Below are 15,648 nucleotides of genomic sequence, written 5' to 3' on the forward strand. Positions count from 1 at the left end.
AATGGGAAAGTACAAGAGGAAAAAAAGAGACCTCTACTCATGCTGTGCTTCCATGGTAGGACAGCACGAGAACAGGAAACAAAAAAACTCCTCTGCACAAAAAGCACATAAATGTCCACAGCACAACATTGTGAAAGACATGACAAGCCACAGGATTGGGTGGGGGGTGAGGAGTAATACGAAGCGAACACAGCAGCCGCCCTGCACAGCGCTACCATTCCAGCGCGGCACACAGACCTGCCGTGTTCCCCCGCAGGAAACAAGCATCGAAGGTGTTTGGAAGGGAGGGGGGATGAGTGTGTGCTTATCAGTGTAAGTGTGTGTGTGTGCGTGTCCATAGTTCAGCTGAGACAGTGTCCTTCGCCCTGCCAGGCTAAGTAAACAGTCTACCAGCCAACCCAGGTGGCCTAGCATGGAATGGGAAGGAACAGACTAAACACAGTCGTTATCAGGGTGTTGTTTTTCGGCTCCAGCCCCTGTTCTTCAGGAACTTCACTGGCTCCCTGTGAAATTCCGGATAATATTCAAACTTCTTCTGCTCACCTTCAAGGCCATTCATAACCTCGCTCCTCCTTACCTTTCTGACCTGTTAAGCACTACCTGTTCTGCCCTTTCACGTTGATCTTCTTCTTCTATCCAGCTTGCTGTACCTTCCTTCCGCCTCACCACCATGGGAAGCAGAGCTTTCAGCTGCTCTGCTCCCAGGCTGTGGGACTTTCTACCCCCAGAAATAAGAAACATTGGTTCTCTCCCCCAGTTTAAATCTCAACTCAAAACCCATCTGTTCAAATCTGCATATTCACTGTGAATCCACTGTTTGTTCATTTTATTTTATGCTTTTGTTTTATTTTTCTTATTTTGTCATCGTTTTATTATGTGTTTTATCCTATTGTAAAGTGTCCTTGGGTGACTTGAAAGGCACCAATGAATAAAATGTATTATTATTATTATTATTAAATATGACTCTGTTCTTATTATTGGTGATTTTAACATGCACATCTGTTGTAAGGATGACCTGCTTGCTAAAGACTTTCTTGCTTTAACTGACTCTTTTAACCTCCTACAATGGGTAAATGGACCAACCCATGTTAAAGGCTATATGTTGGACTTGTTCTTTACGTATGGATATATGTATTAAGGATATAAATGACGCTGGAATGATCATTTCCCAGTTATTTTTGATATTGGTTTATCTGCTGTGGGACCGCAGTCTGTAGCTCCCTCTTGTCTGCTACATATACTCAGCTCTGAAGCTGTGTCAAAGTTTGCTGTGTCTTTTTTGGATTCGGTATTTATGATTCCTGACTGCTGCTCAATTCGCTCATCTGATGGTTATGCTAATATTTTGTTATCATTATTTTCTTCTACCCCTGATTTGGCTGTACCTGACGGCTGTTCTCTCTGCTCGGTTGATGGTTATGGTAATATCTTGTTAGCTCTTTGTTCTTCTATTCTTGAGTCTCCTGCTCCCATCAAAATGAAGCGCTCTAGAACCTACTCTCATTGCTGGCTAAATAATACTACGCATGCCTTACGACGTGTTTGTCGCTGTGATGATAGAAGGTGGAAAAAAGGTAAACTTCAGGTCTCTTATGATATGTTACGGACTAGCCGCTCAAATTTTCAAACTGCTGCTAGAATGGCTAAAGCATCTTTTTCTCCCAAAGTCATTCTGGCTAATGGTCATTAACCATTAGTACTGAGCAGAATGGCTAATGACCTAATGCTGAGCCAGAATTTGTTACTTAGTTTTTAAGTAACAAATTTTAAGTAAAAAATTTTGTTACTTAAAATTTTTAATTCTGTTGTTAATCCCTGTTCTGATATTCCTTTACTATATTCACAAGCTCTTTGTGAGCGTTTTCAAATTCTCTTTTTAGATAAGGTTTCATCTTGAAAGTCTTCCTCTTCATCTGCTTCTTGTCCTGTTTTTTCCTCTGGGTGTAATTCAACTTTTCATCGAGTTGAGCCCGTGGTACTTTTGACTCTCAAGCAGCTGGTTGATCAACTGAAAAACACCAATACTATGTTTGATATTCTCCCATCACGCATTGTTAAGGGCTGCTTTGATGTAACTGGACCAAGCATTCTATTCTTAATAATTTAAGAATAGTCTCTGGATCCGTCCCACTGGCCTTTAAGCATGCTTTAGTCCAGCCTATTCTAAAAAAAAAAAGAATCTTGATTGTTATGATCTCTTGAACTACAGACCGATCTCTAAGCTTCCATTTCTGTCCAAGATCCGGGAGCAACTAGTTCTTTCTCAGCTTCGGGCGTATTTAGACGCAAACAACATTGCAGAGAAATTTCAGTCTGCCTTTAAGCCACGGCTCAGCACTGAAACTGCCTTGCTTAGAGTTCTCAATGACCTTCTTATAAGCACTGATTCTGGACGCTCTGTGGTCCTGGTTTTATTGGACCTTTCCTCTGCTTTTGATATGGTGGATCATAACATTCTTCTACTAAGACTTGAGCATACTGTGGGTATTAGAGGCACTGCCCTTAACTGGTTTAAATCTTATCTGGCTGACAGGTCCTTCCCGGTTAATTTGGGCAACTTCTCGTCTTCCTTGGTACCTGTACGCTGTGGTGTGCCTCAAGGATCTGTATTAGGCCCTATTCTCTTCTCATTATATCTGCTCCCTCTTGGAGCAATTTTTGATAAGTATAATATTACCTTTCATTGCTATGCCGATGACATACAGATTTACTTTGAGATTACTGACGATCTTGCTGTGTCTTTTCATTATTTTCGTGAATGCATGCGTGGGGTTAAAGATTGGTTTAAGAGTAATTCTCTTGTCTTGAACAAAGAGAAAACAGAGATTGTGGTGTTCGACAGTAAAATCCTCCGCGACCAATTGTGTGCTGCTTTGATGCCCTTTGCTAGTTCCTCTTCTGATTATGCCGGTAATTTGGGTATATTATTGGATAGCTCGTTTAAATTCGACACGCAAGTGTCTGCTGTAGTGAGGTGTAGTTTTCATCAGCTGCACCTTATTTCTAAGGCTATGCACTATGTTCCTCATAAAGACCTGGAGAAACTTATTCACGCATTTGTGACCTCCAGGTTGGATTACTACAACTCTCTTTACATTGGCCTTTCCTCCTCCCTTCTCCTTAGGTTGCAGACTGTCCAGAATGCAGCAGGAAATTTCCCTCCATCACTCCTGGTCTTGCCGGCTTGCACTGGCTGCCAGTTAAGTACCGTATTCAATTTAAAATACTACCCTGCACGTACAAAATTCTTAATAATTTAGCGCCGAGCTACCTCAATGAACTTCTTAGGTTACACACTCCTGTCAGAGCACTTAGATCTGCTACCCAACTACCCAGGTGGAGCAACCTCGTTCTCGGCTGAAGTCTCGGGGCGACCTTGCATTTGCTGTAGCTGCCCCAGTCTTATGGAACAATTTTCCTGTTGCTATCTGGGTGTCTGACTTTATGTCATTGTTTAAATCACGGTTAAAGACATTTATTTAATCTTGCGTTGCCATCTAGCTATTTAATAATAATAATAATAATAATAATAATACATTTTATTCATAGGCGCCTTTCAGACCCTCAAGGTCACCTTACAGTAACACGTAAACAATACCATAAAAAATATAAGAAAAATGTATAAATAGCAAACATGGTAAGATAAAATTTAGACATAAACAGTCATAAAAGTATAAAAGCAAATATAAAAACTGAGCAAGGTAAAAATGGCCTAAGACAGATCAGGTGTATGCAATTCTAAATAGATGAGGTTTGAGACGTGATTTAAAAGTGGTGAGACAGTGTGTGGTCCGTAGAGCAAGTGGAAGTGAATTCCAAAGTCTCGGGGCAGAACAACTAAAGGCTCTAAGTCCAATGGTAGTCAGACGAGCAGGTGGAACATAATATGATCAGCTGTATTTTGAACTAACTGCAATTTATGGAGGGATTTATGAGGTAGACCATAGAGAAGAGAATTACAGTCATCCAGACGAGATGTGACAAGAGCATTGACAAGTATGGCGGTACTGTCTGGTGTGAGTGAGGGACGAAGACGGTTAATATTACGAAGATGAAAGTAGGAAGACCGAGTGATAATATTTATATGTGCTGTGAAGGACAGAGTGCTATCGAGGATGACACCAAGACTCTTAACCCGAGGGGAGGGTGTGACACCAGAGTTATCAATGGATAACGAAAGACTGGTTGGAACTGTAGTCAGTTTTGATCTGGTGCCTATTTAAATGAATTCTGTTTTATTGCCATTAAGTTTAAGAAAGTTGTGAGGAAACCAGACCTTGATTTCACTTAAACAGTCAGAAATGGATGTGGGTGCGAGAGTAGCTGTGGGTTTGGAGGATAGGTAGAGCTGGGTGTCATCTGCGTAGCAGTGAAACTGGATGTTATACTTCCTAAAAATATTACCTAGGGGTAGGAGATAGATGATAAAAAGTAAAGGACCCAGGACAGAGCCTTGGGGTACACCGGAATTAACTGGAGTAGATACTGATCTGTGAGGGAGTAATTGAACAAACTGTGAGCAGCCAGAGAGATAAGAAATAAACCAGGCGAGTACTGTACCATGCCAATAGATGCTAATCTGTGAAGGAGGATGCAGTGGGAGATAGTATCAAAAGCTGCTGTAAGGTCAAGGAGAATGAGGATGGATATAAGTCCAGAATCAGCTGCAAGCGGAAGATCATTGGTGATTTTTACTAGGGCTGTTTCTGTACCGTGACATGAACGGAAGCAAGACTGAAACTGTTTGTACACGTTATTTCCAGTAAGATGACGATGAACCTGTGCAGCCACTATCTTTTCAAGATTTTTTGCTAGGAAAGGGAGATTTGAAATTGGCCTGAAATTATTTAGATTGGAGGGATCTGAACCATTCTTTTTCAGTATTGGGGTTATTATTGCAGTTTTAAGAGAAGAAGGAACAGAACCAGATATAAGAGATGAGTAATATTGTATACAATATTAGCAATCAGTGGGGCAAGAGATGGGAATGAGAGTTTAACAAGATTTGTCGGCAGTGGATCAAGTTTACACTACGATGACTTTAAGTTAGTAATTATGGAAGATAGCTGAGTTATTGTGGGAAGTTCAAAATTGGATAGAGAGAATGAGGACAAAAAATGCAGATAGAACAATTGACCATAACACAGGACGAGGGCAATTGTTGGTAAAGTTCTCAATCTTGGTGTAAAAAAAGTCCATAAATTTGTTGCAAACTGCGACAGAGTGTGCATGTATGGCAAAGGTATCTGGGGGTTTAACAATATTATGCAATGTAGAAAACAAAGTGCAAGTGTTTCCTTCAGCGGATTCAATAACAGAGGTGTAGTAAGCAGATTTAGCATGATGAATAGCTTCTTTATAATGTTGTATATGACTGAGATACATGTCCTTGTGAATAGTATTCCTGGAGAGACACTCCAGGCAGCGTCCGGTAGCTTTAAGTTGGCGAAGTTCAGATGAGTACCATGGCGCAGAGCGAGAGAAAGAAACAGTTCAAGTTTTTTGGGGAGCCAAGGTATCTAAGAGGTTGATTAAGTTCATTGTTATAGTGAGATACCAGGTCGTCTATGGAAGCTGAGGCATTAGTGGTAGGTAAATATATTAATGCCATGGGAAAGAGCTGAAAGATCAATGCCCCTAATATTTCTAAAAGTAATTGAGCGGTTTTGTTTATTTTTGAATAGTGGGAAACTAGCATTGAATAAAACTAATTTATGGTCTGAAAAAGGCATGTCCAATACAGCACAATTCTTAGGGGTGACACCAATCCAGCAAACAAGATCCAAAATGTGTCCTTTGGAGTGTGTGGGAACGTCCATATATTGGTGTAAGCCAAAATTGTCCAGACAGGATATAAACAGGATATAAAATCTCTTGTGAGTATTTGATGTGTGTTGATACATTTTTATCTGTTATGCTTTGTTAACTACTTTTATGTATTATGATTGTTATGGTTTTCATATTTAATACGTGCTGGGTATTTTCTCTTTTCCCTCTCCCATCTCCTTTTTTCCTATGTTATTTTGTCAAGCACCTTGGTATACCCTTGGTTTTTCACTGTGCTTTATAAATAATGTTTATTATTATTATTATTATTGACCAATCAATTAAAATGTAAAATAATTAGATTAAACAGTTAGTAGGCATAGTACCAACTAATGGCAATGGTGATGACTAGTTGACTGGTTGACAACTTAGACACATCCTTTGTTTAAACCAACGCAGCACTTAATCATTAGTTATTATTAATCTTTCACTCTCTTCCACAGTGTGTCCTTGTTCCCTCACTCAGCATGCAGCATTATTTACCATCCCCAAATTGAAGGACACGTTATATTTAATGGGAAATGGGAGATCAGAGACAGGCCACGAACTGGGCATCTTAAAAAGACCACACCACAAGAAGACCATTTCCTTACCCTGTCAGCACTTAGGAACCACAGGCAGTCTCTTAAAGCTTTGCACTCAAGGTTTACAGAATAATATTGATGATGGCTCTCTATTTAGCTAGGTCAAGTGATGGCTTTTGAAGCAACGGCTTAACTACTGCCAGCTTCAAGGCCCGTGGTGCATAGCTGTTTAATAGAGGTCGGTTGAAAAGACTGCACAGAGCAAACCTCCAGTCTTATTGTACTGCAATGGCTGCCCTTCACCGTCAGGCCCATTGGTGGTGTGCTGATTCTGGCAACATGTGCACTGGAACCTGAACATGTGGAGAGAGGTTCAGCTGTGTGTCCAGATTCTGCCAATGACAGTTGAATTGCTGAGTCAAAATGTGGAGAAGATACAGAGAACACTATTCTGATTGCTGGCCAATAGGCTGGTGGCAGTGTGATGGTGTGGGTCAGCATCACTTTCACTGGAAAACAAGGTTTTTCATCATTGGAGGCAATCTCAGTGCAGAGGGATATAGAGATGTTATTCTGCAACCAATGGCAGTCTGTCATAGTACGGCTGTGTGCCGGCAGGAATTGGACCCAAACGCAAACTCACTGGAGACAGGACTGAACTCAAAATGGCAGCTTTTATTGCTGAACACAAAGACTCTAACAAAACACACAGGGAGCTACAGGTAGAAACACACAGCATGAGGGTACGACGCGACAGGGAGCACAGGAAAACACAGGGCTTAAATACACAGGGGAGTAATTAGGAAATGGGCAACAGGAGGGAGACACAGCTGGGAGAAATTAGGCTAACGAGACAGGAGAAAGGTAAAACTGAACACATTGACATGAGACATGAACTTTCAGAACAAAACAGGAAACTAACAGACAGAACCAGAACGGACACTGAACTTGGCAGGCAGACTCACGAGCAGACACAGTGACACCATGGACAGACAGGGAACACAGGCAGGCATGAAACAAGCACACTAACACATAGCAAACCTAAACAAAAGACAAGGCAGAATAAACAAGTATATAGAAGAATATAAAGAAACACAAAACATCGAGTCCTCAGACTCAGGACCATGACAGCAGTCCATATTGTCAAACTTTGGGACTGAACTCTATCCTTCTGACAATGCTCATCACCACAGAGCAGGATTTGTTAGAGACTACAGAATTTGAGAGTGGAGAGGTCTGCCTGCAGTCTTCACCCAACTCCACTGAGCATTTATGGCTGCTGTTTAAAAGAAAGTAAATAGGCTTTCAATTCAAGGAGCTTAATATTGTAAGGTAAAGACCCTACAATAACACAAAGAAAACAGAGTAAAAATCAAGAATACGACCTCCTGTGAGAAAGCACTTTGGCGACAGTGGGTTTCCTTTTAAGAAACCTCCAGCAGAGCCAGGCTCAGGCAGGGGCTGCCATTCACTGTATCCAGTTGGGGTGAGGGGAGCAAGACAGGACAAAGACATGCTATGGAAGAGAGTCAAAGATTGCTAATAACCAATAATTAAATACAGAGTGATGTATAAACGTATGGTGAGCAAAAAGAGAAGAGAGAACGAGAAACAACCAGTGCATCATGAGAAGCCCTCAGCAGCTTAGACCTAGTGCAGCAGTAACTAAAGGTGGATTCAGGGTCACCTGATCCAGCCCTGACTTTTGGTTTGTCAAAAAGGAAAGTGTTCCAGGTTCCACAGAGGAGGGGCCTTAAAGCTGAAGGCTCTGCTTCCCATATTACTTTGAAATATCCTAGGAACCACAAGTAAGCCCACAGTCTGAGAGCAAAGTGCTCTGAGGTGATATGGTACTACAAGGTGATCAAGATACGATGGAGTCCAAAAGCCATTAAGAGTAAGCAACACTTTTGATACCATGTTGCCCATTTCTGGAGCCGACTACCATAACCTCAGTTTTATTTAAATTTAGCAGCAAAAAACAAAAAAACTAAAATTAGAGGCCATCCAGGCCTTTATATCTTTAAGACATTCCTGTAGTTTAACTAATTAGTGTGTGTTATACCAGGCTTTACGGATAGATAGAGTTGAGTGTCATCTGCATAGCAGTGAGAATGTATGCTATGCCTCCTTATGATACTGCCTGAGGGAAACATGTATAATGTAAACAGAATTGGTCCTAGCACTGAACCCTGTGGAACTCCATAATTAACCTCAGTGTGTGAAGAGGACTCTCCATTTACATGCACAAATTGGAATCTATTAGATAGACATGAATCAAACCACTGCATTGGAGTACCTTTAATACCTTTACAGCATGCAGTCCTCACTGCAATAAATTATTATGGTCAACAGTATCAGTCAGGTGTTTTACAGCTACTCTTTCAAAATTTTTTGAGGTAAACGGAAGATTGGGGTGTGGCCTATAATTAGCTAAGACAGCTAGGTCAAGTGATGCCCGTTGTGCATAGCTGTTTCATAGAGGTAGGTTGATCATATCTAAGATTCAAACATTGCAATTTAAACACATTACCTATTACAAAAAAATCACAGTTTGGTGAAATAATCTTTTTGAAAAGGGTGTCAATATCTGAAACCAGGTCTTCAAATGACAAAGTGACTTGCTAAGACGGGGATGTTTTAGTTGGTAGGTCAGACACTTTGAAAGTGTCACGGTCCTGGGTCGGGTCGACCCAGCATTTTGAGTTTCTTATGTTTTGGTTTATTTTTGCATTATGGATTAGTTATTCTCTGGTGGTACTGTTTTGATTACGATTATATTCTGATTCTTTAGTTATCTGATGATGATGTTGATGACGATGATGATTATTTCTGGTTTAGGTTTTGTTATCTTGCCCTTATGTTTAGTTTAGGTTGCCTGTGCTTAGTCGTCTCTGCCCGTATGTCCCTCTGTTTGTCCATGACGTCATTATGCCTGTTTACGAGTCTGTCTCTGTCTGGCGTGTGCTTCCTGTTTTATTTTGTAGGTCTGTGTCCTTTGTCAGTGCGTTCAGCTTTGTGCTCTCCCTGTCTCGTCAGTGTAATCAGCGTCAGCCGTGCCTCCCAGCTGTTTCCTCTTCGCTCTGTTCACCTCTTGTATTTAGTGTCTGTGTCTTCCCCTACTCGGTGTCACATCGTTAACGTCTGTTCACCCTCGCTTCCTCTGTGTGTTCCGTTTGCCAGCCAGCCTTCCTGCCTACTTATTCCGTTCTTCCAGTTTAGTTAGTGTTTTTCTGTTCTGCTTCTTACCAGCAATAAAGCTGTGTGTTTTGAATTACTTCCGCCTCAGTGAGTCCTGCATTTTGGGTCCTCTCTTCCTGCCTGCCTACACACAGACATGACAGAACGATGCGACCACAACCAGGACCCAGCGGACTCGTCCCGGGAGTGTGATCTCTCCCGCATCCAAGGTTTGATGAAGCGGATTTCCCACACCAAAGACACTACGACTATGGTGGTTGGGATTAACGCTATCAAAGCCATCCTGGAGGGAAATCCTCACCTGCGCCAGCTAAGAGGATTTATGGGCTATATGGACCAGCTGCACGAAGCCCAGGAGGTGCTACAAGCTTGCGAACTCGCGGCTTTTGCCCGCTCCCAGTTTGCCAACCTGAAGCCACCGCAGCAGCAGCCGCGGAGCATGGAGCTTCCCGCTACGGAGCAGCGACGGTCACAGGGGAGAGGCGTCTCCACACCTCTGCCGCGGGATTCCTCCGCGTGCTGTTCCGAGCCAAATTCACCGGCCTCCTTCTTGGCAGCGATGTGGTCAGAGGATGAGGAGCAAGTTGTCATCCCTCCGCCACTTCTGTTCCCTCGTCTGGGAGGAAACGCCGCTCACGCCGCCGGCACCCCTTACCTCAGCTGGATTCGGGAACTTCTGAGCAGCCGGCTGGGGTGAGTGACAAGAACACTTTTTCTGTCTCGTCTGAGGGGGGCTGTTCCCTCTCAGGGGATTTAAAGGACTTTGTTCATACTCCTTTGGAGCTTAGAACCATACCCAATAAACCGAAGGTTAACTCAGAGACTAAAAATTCCAGAGAAGCACTTGTTGCTGCTAAACTAGTGTCTCCTGACCCTATGGGGCTAGTGCAGCCTGCTCTTCCCCCCACTGGCAGCTCAGCCGAGCGGTCTTTGCCTCCTATTTCTGCTAAGAGCCCAGACGAGCTCAGCCTGCCTGCTAAAGACTGTTTTTTACCTGCCCACTCAGAGCAGGGGAACCCGAGGAAAACTGTTTTCTCTGAGCCCATCCAGCGGGTGAAACTGTGCTCTGGAGGCTCAGGAGAACATAGGCCACCACCCTCTTTACGTTTGCTACAAACACCTCTTCAGCCAGAAGCTCAGTTAGTTGCCCGACGGTCCCCAGTTCAGTCTCCTCCTGTTCTCCAGTCAGTTCAGTCTCCTCCTGTTCTCCAGTCAGTTCAGTCTCCTCCCGTTCTCCAGTCAGTTCAGTCTCCTACTCAGTCGAGTTCAGTGCACTCTCTTGTATTGCCAGCACCTCAGCCATTAGCACTGCCTGCTCCTCAGCCACCATCTCCACCCACTTGTTTTCAGGAGGAGGATAGCCCCACACAGACTTTTGTTGCTCCTCAAGACCTGGCTAAATTTGAGACTTTTGCTCTCTCCAGGGCCTCCCCAGAGGTTAGATGTCAGCATTCAGTTAACTCTGGCCCCCTGGATGTAAAGAAGCCAGCGCTACCTGTTTTTTCCCTGCCAGAGGTCCCCGGGCCTGCTGGTTCTGTTCTGTGCCTGTCAGAGGTCCCCGAGCCTGCTGGTTCTGTTCCGTGCCTGTCAGAGGTCCCCGGGCCTGCTGGTTCTGTTCTGTGCCTGCCAGAGGTCCCCGGGCCTGCTGGTTCTGTTCCGTCTCTGCCAGAGGTCCCCGAGCCTGCTGGTTCTGTTCCGTCTCTGCCAGAGGTCCCAGAGCCTGCTGGTTCTGTTCCGTGCCTGTCAGAGGTCCCCGGGCCTGCTGGTTCTGTTCCGTCTCTGCCAGAGGTCCCAGAGCCTGCTGGTTCTGTTCCGTCTCTGCCAGAGGTTCCAGAGCCTGCTGGTTCTGTTCCGTGCCTGCCAGAGGCCCACGTGCCTGCTGGTTCAGTCCTGTGTGTGCCAGGGGCCCCGGTGCCCGCTGGTTCTGAGACTGTTTTCGCTGGGGGGCCCGTGGAGCCCGTGGAGCCCGTCCAGCCTCCTGCTTCGCCAGCTGGGGGGCCCGAGGAGCCCGTCCAGCCTCCTGCCTCGCCAGCTGGGGGGCCCGAGGAGCCCGTCCAGCCTCCTGCTTCGCCAGCTGGGGGGCCAGAGGAGCCCGTCCAGCCTCCTGCTTCGCCAGCTGGAGGGCCCGAGGAGCCCGTCCAGCCTTCTGCCTCGTCAGCTGGAGGGCCCGAGGAGCCCGTCCAGCCGCCAGCTGCAGCTTCATCCACGCCGCCGGCAGCAACATCAGCTTCATCCACGCCGCCGGCAGCAGCAGCAGCTTCGTCCTCGCCTGCTGCAGCCTCATCATCCTCGCCAGCTGCAGCCTCCTCATCAGCGTCGCCTGGTCCAGCTTCAGCATCCTCATCAGCGTCGCCTGGTCCAGCTGCAGCCTCTTCATCAGCTGCCTCATCCTCGCCTGGTCCAGCTTCAGCCTCTGTGTATTCATCCTCGCCGTCGCCTGTTCCAGCTTCAGCTACACCCACGCCGTCGCCTGTTCCAGCTTCAGCTACACCCACGCCGTCGCCTGGTCCAGCCCCGGCTTCGGTTTCAGCCTCGCCTAGTCCAGCCCCTCGCCTAGTCAATTGGCAGAACCCAAAAAAATTCACCAGCACTGAGCCGGAGTATCCAATTGGCTGTCGGGCTGTTGGGTGCCGACTGCAGCCCCGTAACCATCAGATGGCAACTGAGACTGAAGACTGGTGCAGGGGCGTCAAACAGCCAGTGACTATGTCCAGATGTTGCAGAGAGCATCCCTGATGACAGAGAGCCCTCGTCTGTGAGGTAACCACTGGGTTTTTCAACAAGACAACGCAGCAGTACACAATGACCGCAGGATAAGGGACCTCTTCCAGGAGAATAACATCACTCTTCTGGACCATCCTGCATGTTCCCCTGATCTAAATCCAATTGAGAACCTTTGGGGATGGATGGCAAGGGAAGTTTACAAAAATGGACAACAGTTCCAGACAGTAGATGCCCTTTGTGCGACCGTCTTCACCACTTGTTCCCACTCACCTCATGGAAATGCTTGCAACAAACATACCACAAGGAATTATTGAAGTGATCAATAATAACAGTGGAGCTACTGATTACTGAGTTCATGTTTGAAACTTTGATTTCTGTTGCGTTTAACAGGATTGTTGGAGGTGTGGTCCTAAACTTTTGATCAGCTGTAGAAACAGCCCATTTCAGTTTAATTGTTGTGGTTGTTTTGTTTGTTTTTTTTAATAAATTGCATGCTCAAAAAATGTTTTGTCTCACCCCCATTTCTTGTTGTTGCATGTTGAAGCTCTATTTGGAACCTTGTTAAGATCCAACCATGCAAAATATGAATTTTTGCCCATTTTCAAGTGGTCTTAAACTTTTGATCGGGACTGTACCTTGTTGATGTCATAAGAGAACTGATAGGAAGGCAACACTAATTCAAATAACTACTCATTACAAACAAACTATGTACTGAAAGCACAACACATCTCACCTTTCTTCCTGATGCTCTGTTTGAACGTAGCAGGGTTTCTTGGCCATCTCTTGATTTCATTCTTGATTGGATATTTGTCTTAACAAGCAGCTGAACAGACATGCCTAATAAATGAAGACTGCCTTAACTGATCTATGAGCTTCACTAAGATTAATGAGAGTGACATTACTGCTGTGAGAATTGTGCTAAAGAAGTTGAGAAAAAACTGTAAAATTTGTACTTTTTGTATTAAAAAGAATAAGATTTGTAACATTTAGTTGGCAAAAAGAATAAAAATCTGTGGTGTCAGTCACAACAGGTCTTACTCTTTCCATGACTGTTCGCTCCACCTCTGTAGGCATGAACCCAGCCTCCTGGATTTCTGACCACTCGGCACTCCACGTGAGCCTGTATTACAGCTGCCTTCTGCACACCCATATCACTAATCCAGCTGTGACAAATCCTACTCGCTGCTAAATCTCCCCACCCTCAACTCCCCAAACCCTTCGACAGAGAAGCCATCGAGCATCCCATCGGGTTCCCTCTACACAGATGTTACAGCTGGATTGCAGATGTGTAAATAAATCACTGATCAACACTGTGAGCTGCATTTTTTTTTACAGCGGGACAGCCGATGTTACTGGGTGCTATTTGTTAAATGAAAAGAAATACACCATTCAAATAAAAGTGGAAAAAAAAATGTAATTGAGTGCAGTATTGTTTAATCTGCAGCACTCACAATCAACAAACAAAACGAGTTTACTAAAAATGAGACACCCGTATGTTAGGTGAATATTTTCACACTCAGTTCTGTGCCTCCTTTGTTGTATCTTTATGCAGTCACTTTCCCCTCCATCGCAGACTTTTTCACACACACTGCATCTGAAAAGCCACAAGCACTGAGGACAACCCCACACATGCCTCATACCAACTCTTTAGCCTCCTGCCATCTGGCATCAGGGACTAAAGTATTTAGGTCCCCAGTGTCAGACTGCAACACTTTCTTCCTGTAAGCCAACAGAAAGATTAATACTCAAGGAAACTGGAAACATACACAAATACACTTCCCTAAGTGCTTGCACTTTGCAAGAAAAAATGTACATCAGTGAAGGTGTGAACAACTTTGACTCCATTTCCTAGTCTTGCCTCTTGATGACCTTGTTACACACTTTGAATTTTAATATTAATATTAATTTTAATATTAACCTGCCAATCCAAGTCAGTTCCTACTTCAGAGTCCACAGGTGAGTTTTTAAGGTTGAAGTCTCCTACTTATGTACTTGAGGTGCTTTACTTAAGTATTAGGATATTTAATCTATTAACTCATTCACTGCCATTGACGTCTATAGACGTCAATTGCAAGCATACGTTTGAAAATGGCTGGCAGTGAATGAGTTGACATAAAATCTATTAATATATCTATCACATAGGTGGTACTTCTATACCTATGCTATAGTACTCATGTAGCATATGAGACAACACAAAGGCATAATAATGTAATGTCACAATGTAACAATGTAATGGGATACTTTTGTAATTCATAACTTTCACTACTTAATAATACTGAAGAGACCTACAGACTGTCGCCAAGTTTTTATTCATTAAACTCTGTCGCATCCATCATGCTAGGATCTACGGTATAAACTGGCTTGAGGCAACTGTGAATGACTGTGGTTTAAATAAAGTTGAATTCAACTGAATGGACAGACTAGGAAAATCTCTTTGAAAATGAAACAGAATATTTAATGATACTTTGCTCCAAAAAAGTTGTATATAAACACATAGGCACGACATTCTAGAACAAAGAGAGCTCAGGTGTATTAAATTCAAAGTGATCACTCTCATGCTCATCTGTATAAGCACCATCATCAGTCAGAGCTTGATGGCTGCTTTAAATCCCCTGACTGAAGGCCTGTTGGGGATTTAAACCAGAGTGAGCAACGAGTCTGCGGATTTATAAACCTGGGTTGAAAGTCAGGCTTCATCTCCAGGGGACACAAGACTTCTTATCATCTGTGAAGTCTGAAACAGACTCTGAGAGGATCTTCACATGTGATGCTGGTGTCGATGCCGCCCACATGAAGGCGTCCAAAGCTTGTCAAAGAAGACTTAAAACTGTAACTGCTGTAAAAATGGCTGAATTAAGGCTGACAAAACTTGGAATAAGGGAATTCTATTTTACACTTTAACTAAATTAGCAAATATTTCTAAAAGCACCCCTTGGCTCGGACAAATGATTAAGAAAATGGATAAATGCATGAATGTTTTATCATTTTGTAGCAATAAATAGTAATACACAAATAGTTTGTAACAGGTGTGTAACTTCACTCTCAGATTGATTTATTTCTCGATTATGTCCTTGTGTCTGAGGTTTGATGTAAAGTGAAGCCCCGCCTTTTTATGTAACCAAGCTTTTCACACACACGCTCATATATACTTAATATTCTTATAAGGCCGGCTGGAGTATAAAGCCTGCATGTGCGAGCATGTGAGCAGCTGCTTAGCATGTGGCCCCTCCCACCAACCGTTTGACCCCAGTTTTACTCATTTCACCGGACTCCAAGCACCCTCCTCCCCCCCAATCAGCAGCCATCTCCGCCCTGCTCTCAGCTTTGTTTACTCCCGAAACATCCGGACCAACAGCTCGAGCCAGTCTTTACT

Source organism: Mchenga conophoros, linkage group LG6, assembly GCF_057382185.1.
Source record: "Mchenga conophoros isolate Kocher_MC1m ecotype Shallow Benthic linkage group LG6, M_conophoros_male_GT1.1, whole genome shotgun sequence".
Classification (NCBI taxonomy): domain Eukaryota; kingdom Metazoa; phylum Chordata; class Actinopteri; order Cichliformes; family Cichlidae; genus Mchenga; species Mchenga conophoros.